Source organism: Oryctolagus cuniculus, chromosome 6 (assembly GCF_051225735.1).
Source record: "Oryctolagus cuniculus isolate XC-2025 breed Fujian yellow rabbit chromosome 6, ASM5122573v1, whole genome shotgun sequence".
Lineage (NCBI taxonomy): Eukaryota > Metazoa > Chordata > Mammalia > Lagomorpha > Leporidae > Oryctolagus > Oryctolagus cuniculus.
Genome location: NC_142872.1, coordinates 81777003 through 81802993, shown reverse-complemented (window position 1 = coordinate 81802993; position 25991 = coordinate 81777003). Strand labels below are relative to the sequence as shown.

The window sequence follows — 25991 nt, the reverse complement described above, 5'->3', positions numbered from 1 at the left end:
ACCAATGGATGGGAACTCTTTCTCTGCCTGTCTCTCTGCCTCTCAGAATAGATAGATAGATAGATAGATAGATAGATATAAAAAAATCTTATTTTTTTAAGAGTTCATGGAGATGGAATGAAAAGATTGATTTATTTTGGTGTAAAAATTTTTTGAAACCCATAGTTTTCTCAAAACATGTATTTCCCATGAACTTTTTGAAGACAGTTCATATGCAAGGATTTCAAACTTTTTTGCACCAAAATAATCTGATGTTTTAATTCCATTTCCCATAAATTTTTCAAGTCCCCTGGTACACAGTACAGCTACACAGTTACCAAGTCAGTACCAGAGTCCCTTCTATGGAATGAAAGTGGACTTAGACATTCCGTGGGCTGTATTTTGTGGTCAGCAGTACATTAATTTTACTAGTCCGAATCAATCTTATGTTTACAACAGATGATCAATAATCGTTAGTGCCCAAAATAGCTTCAGACACATCTGGACCATGAAAACAAAATTGCCCCAATTGACTAAAAATCTATGATCATTCAAAGAATTGGACTTGAAATCTCTCACTTAACACAATCAGTTTTCCTGAAGAAAAGTATTGGAGGGCCTTGGAACGGGGGACTGGGTGCAAGCCGGTTCTTCTCCCCATTAGCAGCCATATCAACACCAGCCAGTTACTTAACTCCGATTTCCTCATATGTACAATGCAGACAATACTCCTTCCTTCAAGGGTTACTGGGAGGATTAAATGAAATAGCAGATGTTAAATGCTTCACCCAGAGCAAGTAAACAACACGCTACCTCCCATCTCCCCACCCTGTGTCCTGAAACAAGGAAAAGCCAGATTAGAGCAACATTATCACACATGAAAAGATCACGTGACCTTCTGCACAAACAGAATTGTCAGACAAAATTTGCTTGGGAAGCTTTTTATGAGAGTGAGTCCTGCTAACAAGTGAATGCTGCCATTTTCACAGCACCCTGATTCCCCCGCCGCGTCCCCCGCCTGCCGTCTCTACTGCCTCATTTCCCTGTAATCAGCTTTGTGGTCCCAACGTCAGCTGTTTCCCCAGCCTGCCCTGGCCTCCCCTGCATTGGTCTGCTACATCGCTTTACTGTCTGTTCAGCGTGTCCTCAACGCAGCAGGCAGGAAAAGGAACTCTGTATTTGCAGATTTTCTTTCCCCCTCAACGGACTTTGAAATTTTTCTCCAATTTTGTCACCAAGCAAGTAAAGACTGAAGAATTCGATCTTCCAGGCTCAAGGCATGGGAAGTTGGGAAAGAAAAGACAAAGAAGGCAAGAGTGAGGACGCACACCAAAGCCACTCAAGCCCCTCGTTTTCCCAGGCGGATACGGAGGTCGAGGCTGTCTCTTAGCCAGAAGCTCTCTGCCGGAAGAGAGCTTTTTCTGCCTTTTTCCCAAGCCTCCCACCCTAGCCAGTGTGCGCACTGCTGCCCATCCTGACCCACGCGGCCTCACTCCTCAGCACCCTGTCGCCTCTTGGACGCCTCCCCAGCCAGCCGCATGCTGAGCAGGAAAGAGACTTGGCCTTGGGATGGGAAGATCAGGGTTTTCAAGCAGCCCCAGGAGGAGGAAGTGACTTGTTCCCAGGGGCCTGGGTTTTTCTTTGAGTGTGTGTTTTCTCTTTCTGAAACCAGGAAGCTGCATTTGCCTAATGGCTAAACCTAAATGGATTACAGATTCTTTAGGCTCTAGCTGCAGCCTGTGGTTCATCCCCCCACTCTCCAGTTCCAAATCGGCAGACAGAAGGGAGGATGCCTAGCCTTCCCTATCCCGATATTGTCACGAAGGCACTGTATTTTACCAGATCTTGCATGTTTAAACACTGCTCATTCTTTTCACCTAAAATCTAAAAGTGTGAACACTAAATCACTAACTTGATTTTCTTAGAAGTCAACATTTCATTCCTTCCCCCCTTCTCTCTCCTCTTTTAAATCAATGAATGTTAGGTTCAGACTGTGACACACCTCAATCATTCTGCTATCCCCTGATTATCTCTGAAGGCCCAGCAAGCTCTACCTTTCTCCCCTGTTGCTTCTGCTAAAAATGTCCTCCCTTAGTACCACATCCCAACATTCACAGTGCTTCCTGCTGAGAAGGGCTGGCTGGTGGTGTTTTGGCTGAAGTCCACCTCCATGGTTCTGACCTCTACACAGATGGGAGAATCTGCAACAGGGCCCCTGCATGGCCATTCCTGGGAAGCCAATGGGACTTAGTGAGTCAGAATTCCCTGCACAAGGGCCGGTGCTGTGGCACAGTGGGTAAAGCTCCTGGTCTGCAGGGCCAACATCCCATATGGGCACTTACTGGTTCGAATATTGGCAGCTCCACTTACAATCCAGTTCTCTGCTATGGCCTAGGAAATTAGGATGGTCCAAGTCCTTGGACCCCTGCACCCACACGGGAGACCTGGAAGAAGTTTCTGGCTCCTAGTTTTGAATCGATCCAGTTCTGGCCATTGCGGCCATTTGGAAAGTGAAGCAGCGGATGGAAGACCCTTCTCTCTCTCCACCTCTGCCTCTCTGTAACTCTACCTTTCAAATAAATAAATAAATCTTTAAAAAAAGAATTCCCAGTACAGTCAGCTGGCCCAATGGTTGTGTTTGCCAAAGAACTGTAGACAAAGGCTGACTTTGACCTTCAGCTTCAGTTGACTCATTCTGAAAATGAGGACAGTGCCACCTAACCCCACCACCACCCAAGGTCATAGGAAAGATCAAAAGAGGTGATTCATCCAGGGCACCTAGGAAGTGCTCAGCATTTGGGTAGGGGGGAGCGGATGGGCTCTGGTTAACATCACAAATGCCTTAGGGTTCCCATATAATTCTTTCTACACCTGTCCTTTTTAACTCATTTAAAGCTACCCTGGTTGTAGCAGCACATTCTGTATTTGCTCTGCCACCGCAGAAAGCAATGATTTTTCACCTTGGCTGCATATTAAAACAACACAGAACTTGTAAGGTAACTACACCTGCCCTGGCTCCACCCCGACTGATTAAATCAGCACTGTGAGGTGTCAGGCCTGAGCAATTTTAAGTCTCCACAGAAGAACAGGTAAATACAGACATTTTCATGATGAGAAATGCAAGGAAAGAAAAGCAGGACAGAGGACAGGAGGCCTGGGGTGGTGGGTTTCAGAGGCCGTGGAGGGGTCTGTGAAGGGAAAGTTGTGCAAACTCTCCTGTTTGGATCAGAGACAGAGTGATGAGTGCGCTCAGCTGAGGTTCACTGGCTTCAGCGGCTGTTCCAGCCCACACCACCCTGGTTCCTTCCCATTGCTGACTGCATGGTCAGCTCTTCTTTCAACTTTGATAATACCTCAGCTTCCTTCCAATAAGCTCCCCAGGGCTGCAGAGACCAGCAACGGGAGGTTTCCACAGAAACCTAAAGAGCTTTACCAACACAGTCACTTATGGAGCCTTACCGGGGACCCTCAGAAAGTTCATGGAAAATGAATATTATGGAAAGACTACACACCAATTTCAAAAATTTCATGCATCAAATACACTTATCCTTGGCCGGCACCGCGGCTCACTTGGCTAATCCTCCGCCTGCAGCGCCGGCACCCCGGGTTCTAGTCCCAGTCAGGGTGCCGGATTCTGTCCCGGTTGCTCCTCTTCCAGTCCAGCTCTCTGCTGTGGCCCGGGAGTGCAGTGGAGGATGGCCCAAATGTGTGGGCACCTGCACCCCATGGGAGACCAGGAGGAGGCACCTGTCTCCTGGCTTCAGATCGGCGCAGCACACTGGCCGTAGCGGTCGTTTGGGGGGGTGAACCAATGGAAAAAGGAAGACCTTTTTCTCTGTCTCTCTCTCTCACTGTCTGTCTGTCAAAAAAAAAAAAAAAATACACTTATCCTTTAACTCTTCTTCCCACGAACTTTTGAAGAACTCTCATCTCTCGTGTTGGCCAAACCTGGACCTTTAAATCAGGAGACTTGGGGAACCTGCTGCAGCCTCCAGCACTGAGCATCCCAGATGCATTGCTGCACTTTCTCTGTGACTGAAGCTTCGCCTCGCTTGTAAAACAAGTGGGTCAAGAAAAATACCCATCTCTCAGGCTCAGGTTCTATGGAGCTCTGTAAGGAAGACCCTGGAGGAGGAAGCACCATAACAACAGGTGCTGGGTTCACCGGGACTCCGTGATAATGGAGGGCACCAGTGTGTGCGCATTTAGGGAATTTCTTGGTTGTCCTTGTCATGGCTCAGTCCCCTGACCCAACAGGTGAGAGATCTCTCTTTCTCTCTCTCCACCTTTCAGATAAATATAAAATCAATAAATACAATCTATAAAAGAACTATTAAAGAGTATTTTCAAAATAATAACTCCCTCTAATCTCAATCATCACCCCAAATGAGCAGGAACCTGATGTTTTTTAGCTTTGCTTCTGATGGTGCACACACACAGCCTAAGGTGACATGCGGGCACCATGCACCATGTCCACAGCACTGTTCCCATTCCCACACACATTTCTAGGTGCAGTCAGATGGAGGTCAGTCTGTGCTCTTCCCAAAAACAAGGCATAGGGGAAGAGGCATTGTGCAAGGCAGAACACGACGAGGGATTTATATCTTCCTTCACATCTGGCCATCAGGAATCATCATCAAAGACAGGATGCTCATCTAGAACAATCGTCCCAGCGTCACACTCTGCACGGCTGCCCTGAGAGGGAAACACGCATCCTCCTCGCTCCTGTGGTCCACGTCAGCACTCACCCTCCCAGAGCAGCACCGTGTCTGGAAACCAGGCTCCGTCCTTTGAAACCTCCCAAAGTCAACTGACAATGTCCAGAAGTAGATGATGTAGCCTTAGCAGTACTGTTTTCCAGTGGGAAAACAGGACTACTGAGGAGTAGATGATGTGAAACGCAACCTCATCAACTTCAGTTCCATTAAAGGCGCATTAACACTGAGCATACCCAACATTTCCCTTCAATTCTCTACCCTCATAAAACAAAGTGTTTCTTTAAAACACTACTTGTTAAGCCAATGACCAACTTAATAGAACTTTTTCTGAAGATTTAGCTTGCCAACGAGACTAATACAAGAGATAATTTACCATATAGTAGAATCATCAGGCTGACTTACTCACTTTATATTTAATGACACTAAGAGACCAATGTTACTAAAGCCATTATTTCATGTACCTTTTTTAACAAAGAAAAAAAATGGCTATCCTTTACAGAATTAAAATGCCATTTGCTGTGAGTTCAAAGGCATTGTTATAAAAATATTCACATCATAGAGACTGTGATGTACAGTAAGAACATGCTGACTGAATATTCATTCCTTTATCTGAGATATCAACATCTGTATTCTATCTTTAAATGCTTCAGACAGACAAAGAGGGATCTTCCATGCACCAGTTCACTCTCTGAATGCCCACAATAATGACCAGGCCAGGCCAAAGCCAGGAGCCAGGAACTACACCCTAGTTTCCCATGTATGTGGCAGGGACCCAACTACTTGAGCCAACACCTCCTGCCACCCAGAGTGTACATTAGCAGGAAGTTGGATTGGAAGTGGAAGGGGCTGGGAACTCAATCCAGACACTCCAATGTGGGCGTTCCAGGCAGGGTCTTACCTACTGCACTGAATGCTCCCCCTGGACTGTGCTCTGCAGTAAGCACCATTCGACCTTCAGTGGATAGAATTTTTTTTTTTTTTTTTTTTTGACAGGCAGAGTGGACAGTGTGAGAGAGAGAGAGACAGAGAGAAAGGTCTTCCTTTGCCGTTGGTTCACCCCCCCTCAATGGCCACTGCAGCGTGCTGTGGCCGGCACACTGCTGATCCGAAATCAGGAGCCAGGTGCTTCTCCTGGTATCCCATGCAGGTGCAGGGCCCAAGGACTTGGGTCATCCTCCACTGCCTTCCCGGGGCCACAGCAGAGAGCTGGCCTGGAAGAGGGGCAACCGGGACAGAATCCGGTGCCCCAACTGGGACTAGAATCTGGGGTGCCGGCACCTCAGGTGGAGGATTAGCCTATTGAGCTGTGGTGTCAGCCATAGTGTATAGAATTTTAAGAAGAAAAAACAGGGTCCAGCACTGTGGTGTAGTGGGTAAAGCTGCATCCGGTTGTGCAGCCAGCACATATGGGCTCCAGTTCAAGTCCCACCTGCTCTACTTCCAATCCAGCTCCCTGCTAATGTGCCTAGGAAAGCAGTGGAAGATGGGCTCAAGTGCTTGGTCCCCTGCATCCATGTGGGAGACCCAGAAGAGGCTTTTGGCTCCTAGTTTTGGCTTGGCCCAGCCCCGGCCATGCAGCCATTGGGGATTGAGCCAGTAGATGGAAAATTTCTGTCTCTCCCTCTCTCTCTTCCTCTCTCTATTAACTCTGCCTTTCAAATAAGTAAAAAAATCTTCAAAAAGGAAAAAAAAAAAACCCACACAGGAGTCCACAGGTCAAGCTGTCAAGTGGAAACGAGGACCCCTGCCTACTGCCACCTACCCCAAAAAGGCTCCATACTGCGAAGGGTAGGCGCTATAGGTTTCAGATGCTAACAGATAGAGGGCATCCCTGTGGGTGGGGCGAGCTGTGGCACAGAGCGAGTGAGACTGGACGAAGACTGCAGAGACAAGAAGGAGAAATTCCAGATCATACCTGGAGAGGCCAAGAGAGGCAACAGAGTGATATACCAGGAAATGGTACAAACATCCTTAAAAGATATTTTACAAGTGCTCTCTTGATGCTCTTCAAAATAACATAGGGGCCAGCACCGTGGCTCACTTGGTTAATCCTCCGCCTGCTGCGCCGGCATCCCATATGGGCACCGGGTTCTAGTCCCGGTTGCTCCTCTTCCAGTCCAGCTCTCTGCTGTGGCCCGGGAAGGCAGTGGAGGATGGCCCAAGTGCTTGGGCCCTGCACCTGCATGGGAGACCAGGAGGAAGCACCTGGCTCCTGGCTTTGGATTGGCATAGCTCTGGCCATAGCCGCCATTTGGGGGGTGAACCAACGGAAGGAAGACCTTTCTCTCTATGTCTCTCTCTCTCACTGTCTAACTCTATTGTCAAATAAATAAAATAAAATAAAATAAAATAAAATAAAATAAAAAGAACACAGAATCAAAATCCCAGAGCTGGAAAAGACTTGAACAGCTGTCTAAACTAGCAACATCCCATCTCTTGGGAACGTGTCAGAATTGCAAATCCCTTGTACCTGCAGATTAGGACCATGAGGTGTGGGGCCAGTAATCTGTGTTTGAGCAACCCCCCTAAAGGGGTCCTGAGGGCTGCCAAAACTCGAAGTGCACCCCTGCCCCCCACCACACTAGGTTCCTGATTTTACAGACAAGACAGTGACACCCAAAGGGCCAGCAAAGTAGCAACACAGAACTCCAACCACCAGGATCCTTGGCTCTAATACTTCTCCACAGTTTGGTTCCGATTGCACAGAAGCATCTATTTTCAAACATTTCAGACTTACTAAAATCTATTTAAACAACCTACAGTTAACATAAACCTGGTAGCAAAGGCTTGATGATATCTGTGTGAGAGGCCAGAGCCACGCCATGACAGGCTTCTCACAAGACAAAGGAACTGGCTAGGCCCAGGATGTGCCTGGGAATCAGATGAAACCTGACACCGGGCAGTCCTGTCCAGCAGGACCAGGTGGGGGCAACCAATAAGGTGGGCCATCCTTGGTCCTGCAGGGCCAGGGGAAGGAAGGAATGCGGAGTTAATACTTGTTTGCCTGGAAACTATAAAAACCCCAGGAACAAAGAGAAGGGGGTCTTGGTCTCCAAGCACTGCGTTGCACAGGAGGCCAGGGGCCCAGCACGCTGGACCTACAAATAAAGTCCCTTTGTTCTTTGCATTTCGGTGAGTCTCCCTGGTTCTTTCTATCTGGGTGATCCGAAACACAACAATCTGAAATTTCAGTGTGTGTGTTCACATAACATGAGGCTACAGACCTAAGAGCTTGGCTGTGAAAGCCGGACAGCCTCCAATTCCAGGCTGGGCAGCTGCAGCACACAGTGGGATGCAGGCTGAGATAAGAAGGCAGGTTTTGAAAAGGAAGACCAGATCATAGATAAGGCTTCAAACGGAGTACAGCCACAGTTGTCAATCCAGGCTTAATATGATAAGTATTATAAAATGTTAACTTGCTCATCTAATTAACAAAATCATTTATACCTTCCCAGTCCAGATGGAATGATTCAATTATCCTGATTCAAAGCAGGTGAGATCTTGGACACATAATCAGATGGCTAAAAGTCAATTTTCCTCTCTCTGTAAAATGTTTATCTATCTGAGTGGCAGAGAGACAGAAAGGAACAAAGAGAATTGGCATTGTTCCAAATGCCAGGGCCAGAGGTGGGAACACAATCTAGGTCTGCCACATGGTGTTAGACACCCAATCACTTTGAGCCATTGCACTGCCTCCAAGATCTGCATTAGCAAGAAATTAGAGACAGAAGCCAGAGCAGGGGGCTGGCGCTGTGGAGCAGTGGGTTAATCCTCCCATATGGGCCTGGTTCTAGTCCTGGCTGCTTCTCTTCCAATCCAGCTCTCTGCTGTGGCCTGGGAAAGCAGTAGAAGATGGCCCAAGTGCTTGGGTCCCTGCACCCATGTGGGAGACCCGGAAGAAGCTCCTGGTTTCTGGCTTCTGATTGTGGCCATTTGGGGCATCAACCAACGGAAGGAAGACCTTTCTCTCTATCCTTCTCACTCTCTGTAACTCTACCTCTCAAATGCATAAATAAAATATTTAAAAAAAAAAAGAAAGAAACCAGAGCAGGACTCAAACCTAGGTACTTGAAGGTGGTACACAAATATCTTAACTACTAGGCTAAGTGCCCACTCCCAAGAGCCAATTTCAAGTGTAACTCCCCCAGAAGCCCATTAAAAACAAATGCCTTAGCATGGTTCATCTTTCCTATATTTGTTTGAAACTTGCATCCACTATGACAAAGAAAACAAACAGGTGGAAAGGGAGTTAAGTGCATATCAACTTCCTGGTTCTTTTCTCTAAAGGGAGGAGAGAACTTCCACTTTGCTTATGGCATTGTCTAACTAGTGACAGTTTGTGGACTCAACAGGCTTCCATAGCCTCGGCAGCTCATGGCAAGAGCCTCGGGTGGTCACTGACATCACACATAAGAGTGTTAATTGTTAAATTAACAACAACCACATGGAAACCCCATACCCCAAGGCTTTCAGAGCTCCCCCTCCCCTGGCACCTGCTGGCTTCCTGAATACCCCAGGCCATAAACTGTCTTCTTTTTGTTCTTTTTGTTTCATTTGCAACATGCCCTGTGAAAGGTCTCCTTTCCACTCCCAGACCCCAGGGTCCCAGGGATGTCAGGCAGAGCACTTGTTTTATTTGATTCCACTTCCTATCTTCAGGGCTCAGGACACGGCTGAATTATTTCATCCATAAAGTAATGTAGGTGAAATTCTTCCTCGTCCTCTTCCAGCCCCTGAAAATTCTCCTTCACTGCCACCCTTAACAGACTTGATGTTCAACTATTACAATTTTCATCCTTTCGCTTAAATCAGTGTTTTCCACATCTGCCAGATGCTAAGAATGACTGTGGTATCTGCTAAAAATACAGATTTCTGGGTCCTGAGCTGAACAGAACCCTGAATTAGACTCTATATGGCAGTGTAGGCATTTGCATTCATAGCAGACAATACAGGTAATTTTTAAAAAACGTATTCATTTTAAAGGCAGAGTTACAGAGAGAGAGAGAGAGAGAGAGAGAGAGATCCACCATCCACTGTTTACTCTGCAAAGGCCAGAGTGGGGATGATCCAAAGCCAGGAGCCAGAAGCTTCTTCTCGGTCTCCATGTGGGTGGCAGAGGCCCAAGCACTTGGGCCATCTTCTGCTTCTTTCCCAGGCTCATTAGCAGGGAGCTGGATGGGAAACGAATAGCTGGGACTAGAACAGGCCCTCCAATATGGGATGCCTAAGCAGTGGGCTTAACCCGTGGTGCCATAAAGCCAGACCCAAGGTAAATAAAGTTTTTTTTTTAAGATTTATTTTATTTATTTGAAGGACAGAGTTACAGAGAGGCGGGGGGAGGGGAGTCTTCCATCCGCTGGTTCACTCCCCAGATGACTGCAACGTCCTGAGCTGCACCGATCCGAAGCCAGGAGCCAGGAGCTTCTTCCGGGTCTCCCACATGGGTGCAGGGGTCCAAGGACTTGAGTCATCTTCTACGGCTTGCCCAGGCCATAGCAGAGAGCCGGACTGGAAGTGGAACAGCCGGGACTAGAACCAGTGCCCACATAGGATGCCGGGGCTTTAGGCCAGGGCTTTAACCTGCTGTGCCACAGCGCTGGCCCCAGCTAAATAAAGTTTTAAAGGAGGTGCATTTTAAGATAAATCATAATAATTTCAATCCATTCTTTTTTTAAAAATGAGTTATCTTTTTAATGACAAAATGAAGTATCACTCCCATGCGTATGTATTTATTTTTCTTTCATAATGAAATAATTTCTTACTTGTGTTCAAAGTTCAAAAACTACTTAAGTACAGGCATGGCGTGGTTGAACTGCAGTGAGTAACATTTTACAAATGTTACTACAACACTTCTGAGCCGGAATGTGCTTCTCCCCTGAAATGCACACATATCAGTTCATTGCAAAAGCTGTTTGTTTCATTGTGCCTGGTAACGTATCCTCAAAGAGACCTGAACAAGAGACCACACAGATATGCGCTACACGACCAAGTATTCCCTGGGCCAATTCCTCTGAAGTGCATTTATTGTTTACTACCATCTGTCTTCTTAGCAGTGACCTAGCTGAAATCTAAATGTGTACGTGGAAAGTAGTTTGCCCTAGTCATACTGTGCTCCTTGGAATTGCCCCTCTCTCTCCCTCCTTTGGAGCAGAGAAACACTAAATAGGAAAACTAGGAGGGGGCTGCAAGGGGCCGGAGTAAATGATGGGACCAGCCATGATCATCCATCCCCAGGTCCACTAGACACCTGCTGCAGAAGACCTGTACACACCACAACACACTCTCTGCCACCCCTCTCCCACCTTCTCCAGCTCAGGAAAGGGCACCCCCAGATGCCAAGGCTGAAAACCTAGAAGCCCTCCTTGATCTGTCTTGCTCACTTCCCACATTCAATGCATCAGGAAGATCTTTCTAGGGACATGCAGAACCTACTCCCAAGCTCACTCACCTCAGTTCCCCTTCCACTGCCTCCTGATGAGATTTGAATGTGTTCCCCAGTGGTTCATGAGATGGAAGTTTGGACCCCAGTGTGGCCCTTTAGGAGGTAGGACCTGGTGGGAGGTTCTTAGGCTGTTGGGGGTGCCGCCCTCAGAAGGGACTGCAGGGACCCTGGTCATCTCTGGCTTCCCTTTGGAGATGAGAGCCTTCCTCTGGCACTTGCTCCTACCATTATGACACCAGCCTTCAAGAGGTCCTCACCAGAGCCAAGAAGATGCTGGTGCTATGCCCTTGAACTATGAGCAGAATAAACCTCATTACTGTACAAAGTTAGCCTGCCTCGGGTATTTTCTTTCTTTCTTTTTCTTTTTTTTTTTTTTTTTTTTTTTGACAGGCAGAGTGGACAGTGAGAGAGAGACAGACAGAGAGAAAGGTCTTCCTTTTTGCCGTTGGTTCACCCTCCAATGGCCGCCGTGGCCAGCGCACTGCGGCCGGCACATCGCGCTGATCCGAAGCCAGGAGCCAGGTACTTCTCCTGGTCTCCCATGGGGTGCAGGGCCCAACCACTTGGGCCATCCTCCACTGCACTCCCGGGCTATAGCAGAGAGCTGGCCTGGAAGAGGGGCAACCGGGACAGAATCCGGTGCCCCGACCGGGACTAGAACCCGGTGTGCTGGCGCCGCAAGGCAGAGGATTAGCCTATTGAGCCACGGCGCCGGCCCTCGGGTATTTTCTTATAGCATCGATAAACAAACTCATATAGCAGGTGCCTGGCTGCTCACAAGAATGTGCCCTAAGAGTTGCAGACAAAATATAGGATGCCCTGATACAGAAACTTCACATAAATAGCAAATCATTTTTTCAGTATAAATGTCTCAAATATCACATAAGAAATATAAGAATATAAGATATATAAGATATAAGAGCATAGATATATAAGAATATAAGCATACTAAAAAGTATTCACTACTTACATGAAATTTTAATTTAACCTGACATCCTGCATTTTTATTAGCTAAATCTGGCAGCTCTATTGGCTCAGATATTCCGGTACAGCCAAATCTTTACTTCTTAAAACCCTCTTACAGCTTTCTTCAGACTTAAGTTCTTTACCAAGGCCTTCAGTGTCTTGGCTGGAGACAGCAGGAGGGCATAGAGAGCACCTTGCTAGCTTCTGCAACTTTTCTCAGCCTCTGAGCTCAGCCGCAGGAGCCTGCTTCCTTCTGTGCAGATACCCAAGCTTATTTCTCCTTCAGGACCCTTGCATGTACTGTTTCTTCTACCTGGAACACTCTCCCACTCCTTGCTTTTCAGATTATAGCCCAGAGGGAGCCCCTGGAAGCCCACCTAAAGTAGCACACACATACCCCCAACACCCAGCACTCACATGCTCTCCATCTTATCACCCAGTTTGGTTTTTCTGCGAGTCCATAATCCAATCTGAAAGTATCTGTCAGTAAACCGTCTGTGTCTCCACTGGCAATGCATGTGTCATTGGAACAGAGGCAGGTCCCTGTCATTCACCGTCCCCAGAGCACACAGAACAGCACCTGGCATTTAAGAGGCCCTGAATATCTGTTTGCTAATAGCGAGTGAGCTTCCCGTCTGTAATAGGATTTCCTTAAGTTCTAGGCAGGCTTCCCTTTTGTACATTCAACTTTATAAATACTGTGTTGGCATCCCTAAAGCCCCTTCCCTGCACTCCGTTCTGGCATCTGCCCACACCTGATCACTACACACTCCCACGTAATGCCTTCTGGAGCTGCCTTCCTGTATCCCCTGAGAGCGGAGGGTCGTTTCAGCCTGCACAAAAGTGACGGTCGATGCAATTACTGGAGCCTTTCATTGTATTTTAACCCTGTAATTTTTAAAATTCAGTCGAAAGACAAACACACGCACACACGCGGTATAGCGATGCATGCTACAAAAAGCAGAGGTAATGGGGCCAGCGCTGTGGCTTAGCGGGTAAAGCCATCCCATATAGGCGCCAGCTCAAGTCCCGGCTGCTCCACTTCTGATCCAGCTCTCTGTTTTGGCCTGGAAAGCAGTAGAAGGTGGCCCAAGTCCTTGGGCCCCTGCACCCACATGGGAGACCCGGAAGAAGCTCCTGGCTCCTGGCTCCTGGCTCCTGGCTCCAGATCGGCACAGCTCCGGATCGGCACAGCTACGGCCGTTGTGGCCAACTGTGGAGTGAACCAACAGATGGAAGACCTCTCTCTCTCTCTCTGCCTCTCCTTCTCTCTCTGTGTAATTCTTTCAAATAAATAAAGTAAATCATAAAAAAAAAGCAGAGGTACTTATAAATCTAACCTGATGGCAGGCAGTAAGACGAAAGTCACAGTATGTTGGAAGCAGCTCTTTTTTTTTTTTTTTTTTTTAATTTATTTGTTTATTTGAAAGGCAGTGTGACAGAAAGAGAGAGGGTGAGGAGAGAGAGAATCAATCTTCCATTTGCTGCTTCACTCCCCAAATGACCAGAACAGCCAGGACTGGGCCAGGCAGAAGCCAAGAGTCAGTAACTCCATCCAGGTCTCCTGAAAGGGTAGTAGGGACCCGACCACTTGGGCCGTGTTCCACTACCTTCTTCCAATGCACATTAGCAAGGAGCTGGAGCGAAGCGGAGCTGCCAGGACTGAAACTCCAGCATGGGATGCTGACATTGCAGGAGGCAGCTTAACCCTCTGCACCTCAATACCAGCCTCAAAACCAGGAGCCCTTTATCCTTATGCAAGATGTTCTTTGTGATGTGAGTTTGCTTCCTTATTCTGAACAAGATATATAAAATTAAAGAACAAGGACGAAGTGCTGTACATATATGGAAAATGACATCTAAGTGGGAATCGGCCAGCGTAATTACAAACAATACATTTTCACTGCCTGGGAATGGAAGCATTTAACACACAGGATTCTATTTTTGGTTTCCAGGCTTAGAGGGAGAGGGGGATGCCTGTGGATCACCCATGACCCAGCCAATGGTAGTGTGAACAGGTCCTTCCCCAGCGTCTGATAATCACTTCCAGAATATTATAAGCCTCCTAATTCCTGAGAACTGCCCAGAGTTTCTGAAGAGGAAAAGGTTAACAGAACAGAATGTCTGCAGGGCTCCTGTAGCCCTTTCTGTTGTATAGGCTGACAAATACAAAACAGGGCAGTGGCCCCAGGACACCGGGGGGGGGGGGGGGGTCATCTAGGTGTTGGCGTCCACAGACTGATTCCAGAAAAAAGGAAAAGGAACAAAACCAATATGCTATAAATGGAAGCAAATCGGTCCAGGAACATCATGCCAAATGCTCCTGATTTCAGGATTCTAAATTCTCACAATATCTTTAAACACCTCACAGAAACAGTTGTGCAAAATACGGGCACATTTTTTTTTTCCCTTAAGGAAAACTTGGAAACATAGTGAGCCAAGTTGTAGCATCAGATCATTTGGCACACTCAGCGTGTGTCCAGAAAAGAGGATGAGCAGCTCTGGTCTCTGCCCTCAAGAAGAGCTCTGGGTACAGGGAGAGCAACCGGCCAATCAGCGTGAACAATGGGTCGCAGCAGGTGCAGCGACAGAGGTGAGCTGACATGCCTTGGGGCCACAAAAAGAAGCAGATGGCCGAGTGTCAGAGTTGGCCTCACAGAAGCACAAGCCTGGTACCTCAGTCGTAGGTTAATAGAACCTCCTTGTCTAACATTATTTTTAGTTTGCTTTTTCTACGGATGTAAAATTTAGGTACAGGACACAGATGGCAGTGATGGCTGCAGAACTGTGTAGATGTACTTGATACCACAGAACATCCTTACATGTGAAGATGGCAAATTTTAAATGGTTAAAATGACAAATTTTAGAATTGTTAAAATGGCAAATTCTATGTTACATATGTTCTACAATTTATTAAAAATTTTAGAAAGCATTTTTATGTTCTTTCATAAAAAACATATGCAGATTAGCTCTGCCTTACCTATGGGGGTGCTAAATTTCCAAGACCACCAAGGGAGCCTGAGTCCACAAACGATACCAAACCCTACACAGACTGGTTTTTTCCCTACTAATACACACCTGTAATGAAGTTTAGTTTATAAATTGGGCACAGTAAGAGATCAACAAACTAACAACAAAAATAGAACAATCATAACAAGACACTGCAATATCATGAAAACTTAGAAGCTGCTCATTTCTTTTTTTTTTTAAATTTGGGTTTCTTTTTATTCTCTGATTTTGCCTAATCATTGCTTCTCTTACTGTTACAATTTTTCTCTTTTTAAAATATTATTTATTTGAAAGTCAGAGTTACACAGAGAGGAGAGGCAGAGAGAGAGAGAAGTCTTCCATTTGCTGGTTCACTTCTCAATTGGCTGCAATGGCTCCAGGTCTCCCACGTGGGTGCAGGGGCCCAAGCACTTGGGCCATCTTCTACTGCTTTCCCAGGCCATAGCAGAGAGCTGGATCAGAAGTGGAGCAGCTGGGTCTCAAACCGGCGCCCATATGGGATGCCGGTGCTTCAGGCTGGGGCGTTAATCCGCTGCGCCACAGAGCCAGTCCCTACAAGCTGCTCATTTCTGCAATTATCTAACATTTTCAGGATGCTACTGACCTTGCTTACTGAAGCTAAAGGTAGTGAAATGCTGGGTAAGGGAGACACCTGCACGCAGAGACAGGCCCAGTCCTCAACTCTCCTCTGTGATCAGTGCTGATGGGTGCAGTCACCCACAAAGCAGCTCACAGCACTAGAAACATTCCCATCATTTCACAGTAGCCTTGTCACTCTCTCCCCATGACCACTGTTCTTGAACATCACACAAATTAAATGATACAGTAGGAATTCTTTTCTGGCTGACTTATTTTGCTGAACATAATGTTTCTACGATTCAACTAGCTGCTGCACGGGCCAGTCTGTCTCTCTCTGGTACAGCAATATCTCTTTGTGAATCTATCACGACTCGCTGAGCCACTCTTCTGATAGTGGACACCGGAGATGTTCCCAGTGTACACGTGTTTTCACGGACGTAATGTTTTCATCTTCTGGGGTAAATTTCTAAGAGTGGTGGCTGAATTCTATCAGGCACTGCTGAAGGGCTTCCTGTGCTGGCCAAACCGGTTTAGATTCTCTCTGCTGGCATCCTTACCAGCATTTGGTGTCAGTCTTTTGTGTAATGGCCATGGCAAGCTTTCACAATGCAGGAGGAAACTAGTTCCGGAGGAGGTTATCTGCTCCTTCCTCCTGGAGCAGGAGGGCTTGCACACCCCTGCAGCTGCACTTTAAATGAGCTTCCTTGCTTTTCTTTGTTAACAAAGCACTTTCACAGCCAATCCTGATTCCCTCCTTGTACGAGGGAAAGCACTGGGGAAAGCGGATCTTGCAGGAATTCCCCATCCTGGTCCTGATTCGAGATGCCCCATTTCTGAGCATATCAGAGGGTCTGTGTGTGAGAAAAGGAAAAAAAAAAATGCCCAAACTACTGCTGATGTGAGTTGCCAAGGAGCTCTGCTGCACTTCCTGGCTGCCTACTACGTGCTCTGTTCCCACTGTTCTGCAGAAGTCAAGACCAAAGGGCCCTGGGAGCAGGGAGCAGACCTCCTGCAGGTGGGGATTCACCAGCCTCCACGGGAGCCTCTGCAGTGAGAGAAGCTCCAGGTTCTCCCACCCAGCAGGTGTCACAAGCAAGACAAGGCTGTTTTGGTGAGTGGGCCTGTCCAAACAGGTGAGGTGTTCCTGTCCTGTTCCAGATGCTTCTTAGGCATCGGTGTTGAGTGTGAAGTACAAGCACTTCCACCTGGGATAGTGCCCACCCTCCTAACTGATGCCCTTTGGATCACCTTTCCCAAGGTGACCTTGAGGTAGCTTTTCTAGCTATTGCCTCCTCCACCTCTAATCAAAAAAAAAAAAAGAGAGAGAGAGAGACAGAGACAGAGAGAGGGAAGGGGAATTTGTTTTCTACCCACTGGCTCATTCCTCAAATGTCCACAACAGCCAAGGCCAAAGCCAGAAGCCAGGAATTCAACCCAGGTCTCCCATGTGAGTGGCAGGGACGCAAGTACTTGAGCCATCACCTGCCTGCCTCCCAGGGTCCACAACAGCAGGAAGCTGGAATCAGAAGCAGGGCCAGGACCTGAAATTAGTCACTCCAAAATGGAATGTGGATGTCCCAAGCAGTGGCTTAACTGCTACACCAAACACCCCCCAACACACACCCTGCCACACACAACCCACACACATACACATTTTTCTTTTTAAAGGAAAAGTTGAAGTTTTACCCATTCCTTTAACTTCTATTCTATTCAGAGATGAAAATACCTGGCCACAGAATAGGAGTATCACACAGGAGAAATCCAGCCCGGCAGTGCCCAAGGGCTGAGCAAAAGCACTGGTCGTGCAGTTTACACCCCTTCCCAGGCATTGTGGACACGCTGCCTCGTGTGCCACAAAGAAATTCCACGGAGCCTGAGCTCTGTGACTCGCTCGACCCACACATCTTTTTTTGCTGCCGGTAACCTATTAACCAAAACCCTATAGCTTTTCAACGCCCAAGGTTCTGTAGCAGCATTTCAAAGTAAAGAGGTATAAAGATATAAGATATCAAAGAGCTACATTTAATAGGGAGAAAACAAGCTAGGGAAGTAGCCTGAGAAAAATGTGAGTGAGAGCTACATACTGAAGAGAAAGTTTAACCCAGCACAATTAAGTCTTAGCTGTAAAACAGTTTATTTGCTTAGCTTTTCCTAACAACCGTAATGCATACAAACTGAGTTGTCAGCTAAAGTTAATGCAGATGATGGTGTAATCCTGATCACACTTTTTTTAAATATTTATTTTATTTATCAGAAAGGCAGAATTACAGAGAGAGAGCCAGAGACAGAGAGAGAGTTCTTCCATCCACTGGTTCACTCCCCAGGGTACGGCCAGGAGCCAGAAGCTTCATCCAGGTCTCCTAGGTGGGTGCAGGGCCCCAAGTACCTGCACCATTTTCTGCTGCTTTACCAGGCACACTAGAAGGAAGCTGGATCAGAAGTGGGGCAGCTGAGACTCCAACCAGTGCCCATATGGGAAGCTGGCGTTGCAGGCAGCAACTTTACCTGTGCACCACAGCGCAGGCCCCCTGATTATTCTTTAAACTCTTGATTGGGAGCAGGCTTTTCACCTTGTGGTTAAAATGCAAGATGTTTATATCCTGTATCAGATGTCGTGGTTCAGTCCGACTCTGGCTCCTGACTCTAGCTTCCTGCTAATGCAGGCTCTGGGAGGCAGAGTAGTTGGATTCCTAGCAGCCACCCACATGGGAGATCTGAATTGTGTTCCTGACTCTTTGACTCTAGGCTTTCGCCTAGCCCAGTCCTAGCTGTTCCTGGCATTTAGGAAGTGACTCAGTGGATCAATCTCCATCTCTCTCTCTCTCTCCCACACACACACACCTCTCCATGTCTCTCTGTCTCCCTATGTCTCTTCCTCTCAAATAAATTAATTAATAATTTAAAAATGAAAGCTTAATAATGAAAAATGAATGTTCACTGTATCACATTTATTATTAGTCTCCCAGAAGTGATTGTATTCCTGTGTTTACATTTAAGTTACTGTAGAAAGTCAACTTGATAAAGTCAAGAACATTACCTTCCCCATATTATAATCATGATGTTTAAAAACTAAATAAACTTTCAGAGGCCGACGTTGTGACATAGTGAGCAAAGCTGCTCCTTGCAATGCCACCATCCTATTTGGGCTCTGGTTCATGTCCCAGCTGCTCCACTTGTGATCCAGCTCCCTGTTAATTATCTGGGAAACAGCAGAAAATGGCCCAAGTGTTTGGGCCCCTGCTGCCCATGTGGGAGCTCCTGGCTCCTAGTTTCAGCTTGGCCCAGCCCTGGCCATTGTGGCCATCTGGGGAATGAACCAGTAAATGGCATCTCTCTCCCTCCCTCTCCCTCCCTTTCTCTCTCTCTCTCTCCCTCTCCCTCTCTCTCTGTAATTCTGACTTTCAAATAAATAAATAAATCTTTAAAAATAAACTTTCAGAACAGGTCTTCAAAGAAGGAGGTACCTTTCTCTGAAGGGAGGAGAGAACCTCCACTTTGACTATGACCTTGTCTAAACAAGATAAGAGTCAGAGAACTCAAAAGGCTTCCATAGCCTTGAAAACTCATGACTGGAGCATAGGCAGATTACTGATGCCATAAACAGGAGTGTCAATTTGTAAAGTCAACAACAGGAGTCACTGTGCACTTACTCCTCATGTAGGATCTCTGTCCTTAATGTGCTGTACATTGAGATTTAATGCTATAACGAGTACTCAAACAGTATATTTCACTTTGTGTTTCTATGGGGGTGCAAACTGTTGAAATCTTTACTTATTGTATACTAAACTGATCTTCTGTAAAAAAAAAAAAAAAGAAATTATCAATTTCCAACTTGACTCTCACTGGGATTAAACATGACAATAGGTCTGATCTGATTTCATCATCATTTAAAAAATCATCTATTATTTTTCACTTTATGTTTCTGTGTGGGAGCAAACTGTTGAAATCTTTACTTAATGTATGCTAAACTGATCTTCTGTATATAAAGAGAATTGAAAATGAATCTTGATGTGAATGGAAGGGGAGAGGGAGTGGGAAAGGGGAGGGTTGCGGGTGGGAGGGACGTTATGGGAGGGAAGCCATTGTAATCCATAAGCCGTACTTTGGAAATTTATATTCATTAAATAAAAGTTAAAAAAAAATAAAAAAATTAAAAAGAAAGAAAGTCTAACTAAAAAAAATAAAAAAAAATTTTCAAATTTAAATAAAACATCCATTTGGGAGTCAGGAGGATTCAGGCCCCACTCAGTTGCCAGCTAAATGAGCCAATTATTTAGGGTTTCTGAACCTCAGTTTCCTTATCAGTAAGACGACTATCAATAACACACCTTCAAAGGAACTGATTGCCTAACAGAGAACACACAATGCTCTTATACTTTCTGCGAAATATAATTCTTGCCCGATACACAAGTTAAACCTGTCATTACTGCACTGGCAATATATGAAAGCCCTTCCAAGTAAGCCTTCCCTTCTGTGTCCAAATGGGTCGTTTCCTAGCTCCTGTTTCACATTGGCCCTCATGTGTAGTCTTTTATCGAAAGGAAACAACTTCAGATGGGATTGTGTGGCTCACCACCTGCTCCTGGTCAGGATAGAACTATGCACATCACTGGGACCAGGCATCCTCAGACAGGGACAGGTTCATCCTAGGGAGACATTGTGTGGGGCTGGGACCTGAAGGTCCATGAGTTCCGGTAGCTTCCTACACAGACTAAACAACCCCCAGAAAGCTTACCAAACCCCTGCAGGTTGGTCCATCGTTGCTGTTAGCAACACACTTTGCTTTTACATTGTAACAAAGCATTTCAAAATACAGTGCTGGCTCAAGTCCAAGCATGCATCTAAGTTCTGCTGACCACAGCCTTTGCAAAATTCTCAACTTTTTGCAAGTAAAAACAGGATGGAAATGACTTTCTAGTCATTTCAATGAACTGACACAGAAAAACCTCTCTAAATACTCCTATGGCCTATAAACGATGACCTTGACAAAAAGAAAAGCAAATATTAAATATTTATTAAGCTTCTGTTATTTTTGGAGTACATCCACATAAATAATCACAGTGAAACTTCAAAATGACTTTCTATTATTAATCACCAAGTAACAGATGGTCACAGGGAGACAAGAAGCAGCTAAGTGGGGGCTGCCATTGTGGCACAGTGGGTTAAGCTTCTGCTGCAGTACTGGCTTCCCATGTGAGCGCTGGTTTGAGTCCCAGCTGCTCCACTTCCAATCAAGCTCTCTGCTAATGTGCCTGGGAAAGCAGCAGAGGATGGCCCAAGTGCTTGGCCACTGCTACTCACAGGGCAGACCAGGATGGAATTCCTGACTCCTGGCTTCAGCCTGGCCCAGAGTAGTGATGAAAGCCACTGTGGCCATTTGGGAAGTAAACTAGCTGATGGAAGTCTTTTGTCTCTCTGTCACTCTGCATTTCAAATAAATACATGTTAAAAAAAAAAAAAAAACACCTGAAAGTATGTGGGTGATCTGGGTATCTGGGTGCCTTCAGATCGGCACAGCTCCAGCAGTTGTGGCCATTTGGGGAGTGAACCAGCGGATGGAAGACCTTTCTCTCTGTCTCTCCCTCTCTCTGTCTGTAACTCCACCTCTCAAATAAAAAAAAAAAAAAAGAAAAAAAAATGGGACAGAGAAAAACTGTGTTCCTTGGGCATTCTCCTCTGATCAAAGGCACAGTAGTGTGTTTTGCCCCCAACTACCATAATCTTTACAGAAATAACATTGTAAACTACACCTTGAAATTCTGCAGAGCTACATAAAAAATAACTGGAAGCACCTTTGTCTGGAAAACATCAAAGGCTTCACACAAAATACTAAAAACAGTTGCCTGGAATCTGTTATAGAGACAGCAAGATTAGTGGCTGGCTCGTGCAAGGGGGATGTGGGGGTGCAGAGAGATGGGTAGTGACTGCTAATGGTCAGCCTTTCTTTTTTGGGCAATGAAAATCGTTCTTAAGTTGATCGTGGTGACGACTGCACAGCTCTGAAATTACTAGATACTAATGAATTGTATACTTTAAATGGGCAAATGAGACAGTACATGAATCATATCTCAATAAAGTCATTATGGTAAAAAATGGTTACAGACACTATAATTCTATTTATATAGCATTATGGAGATGCTACAACGAACATCAAATCAATGTGGGTGGAAATAGCACAAGCAACTTTTTTGTGGGTGACAGAACAATCATGCATTATGATGATGATTTAATGAATATCCAAATGCATTAAACTCACAGAACTGCATAGCAAAATTTTAAATATCAATTTAAAAAAGAACAGCAACTAGCTCTCTGGCACAGCAGTCTAAATCTCTGCCTGTAACACTGGCATCCCATTTGAGCACTGGTTCAAGTCCTGGCTGCTCTGCTTCTGATGCAGCTTGCTGCTAATGTGCCTGGGAAGGCAGCAGAAGATGACCCAAATACTTGGGTCCCTGTCACCTACATGGGACACTCAGATGGAGTTCCTGGCTCCTGCCTTTGGCTTCACCTAGTCTTGGCTGTTACAATCATTTAGAGAGTGAACCAATGGATAGAAGACTGTGTGTGTGTGTGTGTGTGTGTGTCCCTTGCTCTCTCTGTCTCTGCCTTTCTCTGTCACTCTTTCAAAGAAATCTTTAAAGGGGGAGGGGGATTGGCTCTGTGGTATAGAGGATAAAGCCGCCACCTGCAACACTGACATCCAGTGTGGGTACCAGTTTGTGTCCCGGATGCTTCACTTCAAATCCAGCTCCCTAGTAATAACCTGAGAAAAGCAGCAGAAGATGGTCCAAGTACTTGGGCCCCAGCTACCACAGGGGAGACCTGGAAGAAGCTCCTGGCTCCTGGTTCCTGGCTTCAGCCTGTCCCAGAGCTGGCTGTTCCAGCCATCTGGATAGTGAACCAGCAGATGGAAGATCTCCCTCTCTCTCTCTGTAACTCTTTCAAATAAAATAAAATATTTTTTAAAAGTTGTTTCTCAAAATCAAGTCTACTTCCATTTTGATTTTTGTTACTTTCTTCAAAGGAAAACATCATTTCTTAATATTTAACGGTTATTCTCATGGCTTAAAGTGCTTATACTTTAATAAAGATTTTGAAGCATTTTGGAACACACGCAAAGTAGTAAGTTTTCCATTAAAATGGGACGAAACCAAGGTAGGAGACACAAATTTGAAAAATGACCCAGAGAAGACTACCAACCAGATGTACTAGGCCTTGGAAATCTTGCGCACTCAACTCCCTGGGAACTCCCCCAAGGGAAGTGATCAGACTGCTAAAAATCCCAACGCTGGCTCCTGGGACATGTGGTAGGCCTGTGCCTGACTCCCACAGCGGAGTGCCTAAATTGACCCCCAGCTCCAGCTCCAATTCCTAATTCCAGCTTCAAGCTAATGCAGACCCTGGAGCCAACCATAATTGCACAAGTGAGTGAGTCCCTGCCATCTACAAAGGCGACTTGGATTGGTTCCTGACTCCTAGTTTTGCCCCCATCCTCAACTGTTATGGGCATTTGAGGATTGAACCAGTGAATAGGATCTCTCTCCTTCTCTCAAATAAATACATTTATTAAAAAAAAAAAAAAAAAAAAAAAAAAAAGAGTGCTGGGGCCAGCGCTGTGGTGCAGTAGGTTAAGCCACAATATGCAGTGCTGACATCCCATATAGGCACTGGTTCAAATCCTGGCTGCTCCACTTCTAATCCAGCTTCCTGCTACTGTGCCTGGGAAAGCAACAGAAGATGGCCCAAGTGCTTGAACCCCTACAGCCACATAAGAGTTTCAGCTCCTGGCTCCTGACTCCTGGCTTTGTCCTGGCCCTGGCCATTGTGGTCATTTGGGAAATGAAACAGCAGATGAAAGATCTCTCTCTCTCTCTCTCTCTCTCTCTCTCTCTCTTTCTCTCCTCACTCTGTCCTTCTCTTTGTAATTCCAAATTAAATAAATCTTTAAAAAAAAAAAAAAAGAATGCCGACTCCAGTTCTCACATTGTCTTTAACTTAGTAAGACTTCAAGAAACATGTACAGGTTGAGCATCCCTAACTCAAAAACTGGAAACTAGAAATATTCCAAAGTCCAAATCTTTCTGAACACTAACCAAACCCAAGAGGAGAACTTCCACACTGACCTCATGTGATGGATTGGAGTAAAAATGCAGGTGCACTACATATATTGCAAAATACTACCTTCAGGCTATGTGTGTAAGGGGTACATGAAACATCAATGAATTGTGTACAGACTTGGGTCCCCTCCCCAAGACACCTCACTATGTATATGCAAACATTCTGAAATCCAAAATGGAAAACATTTCTGGTGCCAAGCATTTCAGACAAAGGGTACGCACCTGTGATTTATTATTAAAGGGAGGCGGGAGAACCTTCTTGGAGATAACAGAGAGAACTTCACTGTCCTTAACCTAAAATCTGAGGTTTCAATGGGATGGCATGACAGGAGCCACAGGAATGGAAGCTCTAATGGCGTTGGTGCCTGCTCCTCATCTCCTTGTCAGGAGAAATTCGTAGTCAATCAGGAGATCGACGGGGATTGAATCTGCATGAACCAGCTTTCTGGGCAGGAGCTCGGCCATCCATCCAGGTAATGAGACTGCAGTGTTTCCTTGCCACCTAAACAGAGGTGAGGAGTCTGTGAGCGCACCTCTCCCGAACAAGGCGTGATTTTCAGTCTCCATTTCATTTATACAATTCAGTTTTTTTAAAGGCTTTACCCCTCACAGGATGCTTGAGGACAACCTAACAACAAAACAGTTTTCTTTGTCTTTTGCCACAGCATCCTAGGAAAACTGAGTCTGCATCTGATGTGTACAGCACAGGACTGGTGATGACGGGTAAATGAGCCCCATCAAGACAGGCCAGTAGCAGGCACCATGAACAGGGAGCCATGAGAGGGAGCCTCTGAAAGCCAGAGAGGCTGGGGTGCTAGAGTTCAATGCAAAAGAGCAGCCTGAAGTGTGCTACGGGACAGATTCCTTACAACGAAGAGCTGAGACATCACACAAGCTGTTGGGCTTGCTGTTCTATGTGTTAGGAAAACGAGGCCTGCGGCCTGAAGGAGCACCATCTCATGTCCCAGACAGGCCTGAACACAGCGTGGACGACTCTCAGTTTGTCACCACGACTTCCCTCCCTCCCTGACACCCCGAGGGCCACACGGCAGCACAGGGCCCGTGGGCTGCAGCACTGTTGCTAATCCAAGCCCTACATTCCTAACTGCAAAGAGCAGGAAGTCAGCCAAGTTATTTCCCCATCATCTCTCCGTTTACTTCCGACGGAGGAGCTTACTTCTCCATTGGGAAATTGCTCTGATCTGATTAGGTTCGTCAGTCCAGCACTTCCCTCTTTTCCCAGGATACATTCTCTGTTCCAGTCCTTTGTAGATCCCATGTTTCCAAGATGCGCCACCACCAGAAACCGTGGCTGGGGGACTTAATGACGGTCAGTCAAACCTCAGGCTCCGATCTCCGCCTGGGGTGTGGCTACTTCTGGCTGGCCTTGACCCAGGACACACCTGAGACTTCACTCACAAAAACAGATCCCTCAGGGCTCCATCGCCAGTGTACATTTTCCATGTCTTGTGTGAAACTCTTCCTTCTACTGATACAGATGTTTTAAGGGGCGGGGCATTGTGGAGCAGTGGATTGAGCCGCCGTTCATGATGCTGGCATTGCAGCTCCAGTTTGAGTCCTGGCTGTTCTGCTTCCCATTCAGCTCTCTGCTAATGTGCCTGGGAAAGCAACAGAGGATGGTCCAAGTGCCTGGGCCCCTGCATCCTTGTGGGAGACCAGGACAGAGTTCCAAGCTCCTGGCTTCAGCCTGGCCCAGTCCTGGCTGTTGTGGCCGTTTGAGGAGTGACTAAGAAAATGGAAAATGTCTCTTTCTTTCTTTCACTCTTTCTTTATTTCTCTCTCATCATTCTGTCTTTCAAATAAATTAATAAACATTTTTAAAATGTCTTAACTTTCTAAATAGAAGCTTCCCACAATATCTGCAGTTCCAGGGCCCCTGACAGACACAGCAATTGGCAAATGCTCAAATACCTTCTATAAAATGGAGCAGCACAAGTCCCACACAACCCTCCTGTATACTTTAAATCATATCTACGTGCCTTCTACAATGTAAATCCTATTTGTTGTGCTGTATTGTTTCAGGAATTATGACAAGGGGGGGAAAAGCCTGTACATGTTCAGAACGAAGGCCATTTTCTTGTTAAATATTTCCAACCCACGGTTGGCTGAACCCAAGAATGCGAAGGGCTGACTGTGTAGTGGACAATTCTGCTACTG

The 25991-nt window shown here is 46.1% G+C and overlaps 1 protein-coding gene across 4 annotated transcripts in view; it reads right to left on the bottom strand.

The window, feature by feature from the left end:
- Window positions 1-25991, bottom strand: part of LYN (LYN proto-oncogene, Src family tyrosine kinase) — a 143358-nt gene that overhangs the window by 98811 nt on the left and 18556 nt on the right. For 2 of the 4 annotated variants that reach the window (XM_089335260.1, XM_070076619.2), the window contains one exon: window positions 24036-24315. The exons of the other annotated variants lie outside the window; for them this stretch is intronic. The gene's annotated coding sequence lies outside the window, so the exon portion shown is untranslated. Of the gene's footprint in view, window positions 1-24035; window positions 24316-25991 lie in introns of those variants that run through there. 4 annotated transcript variants of the gene reach the window in all.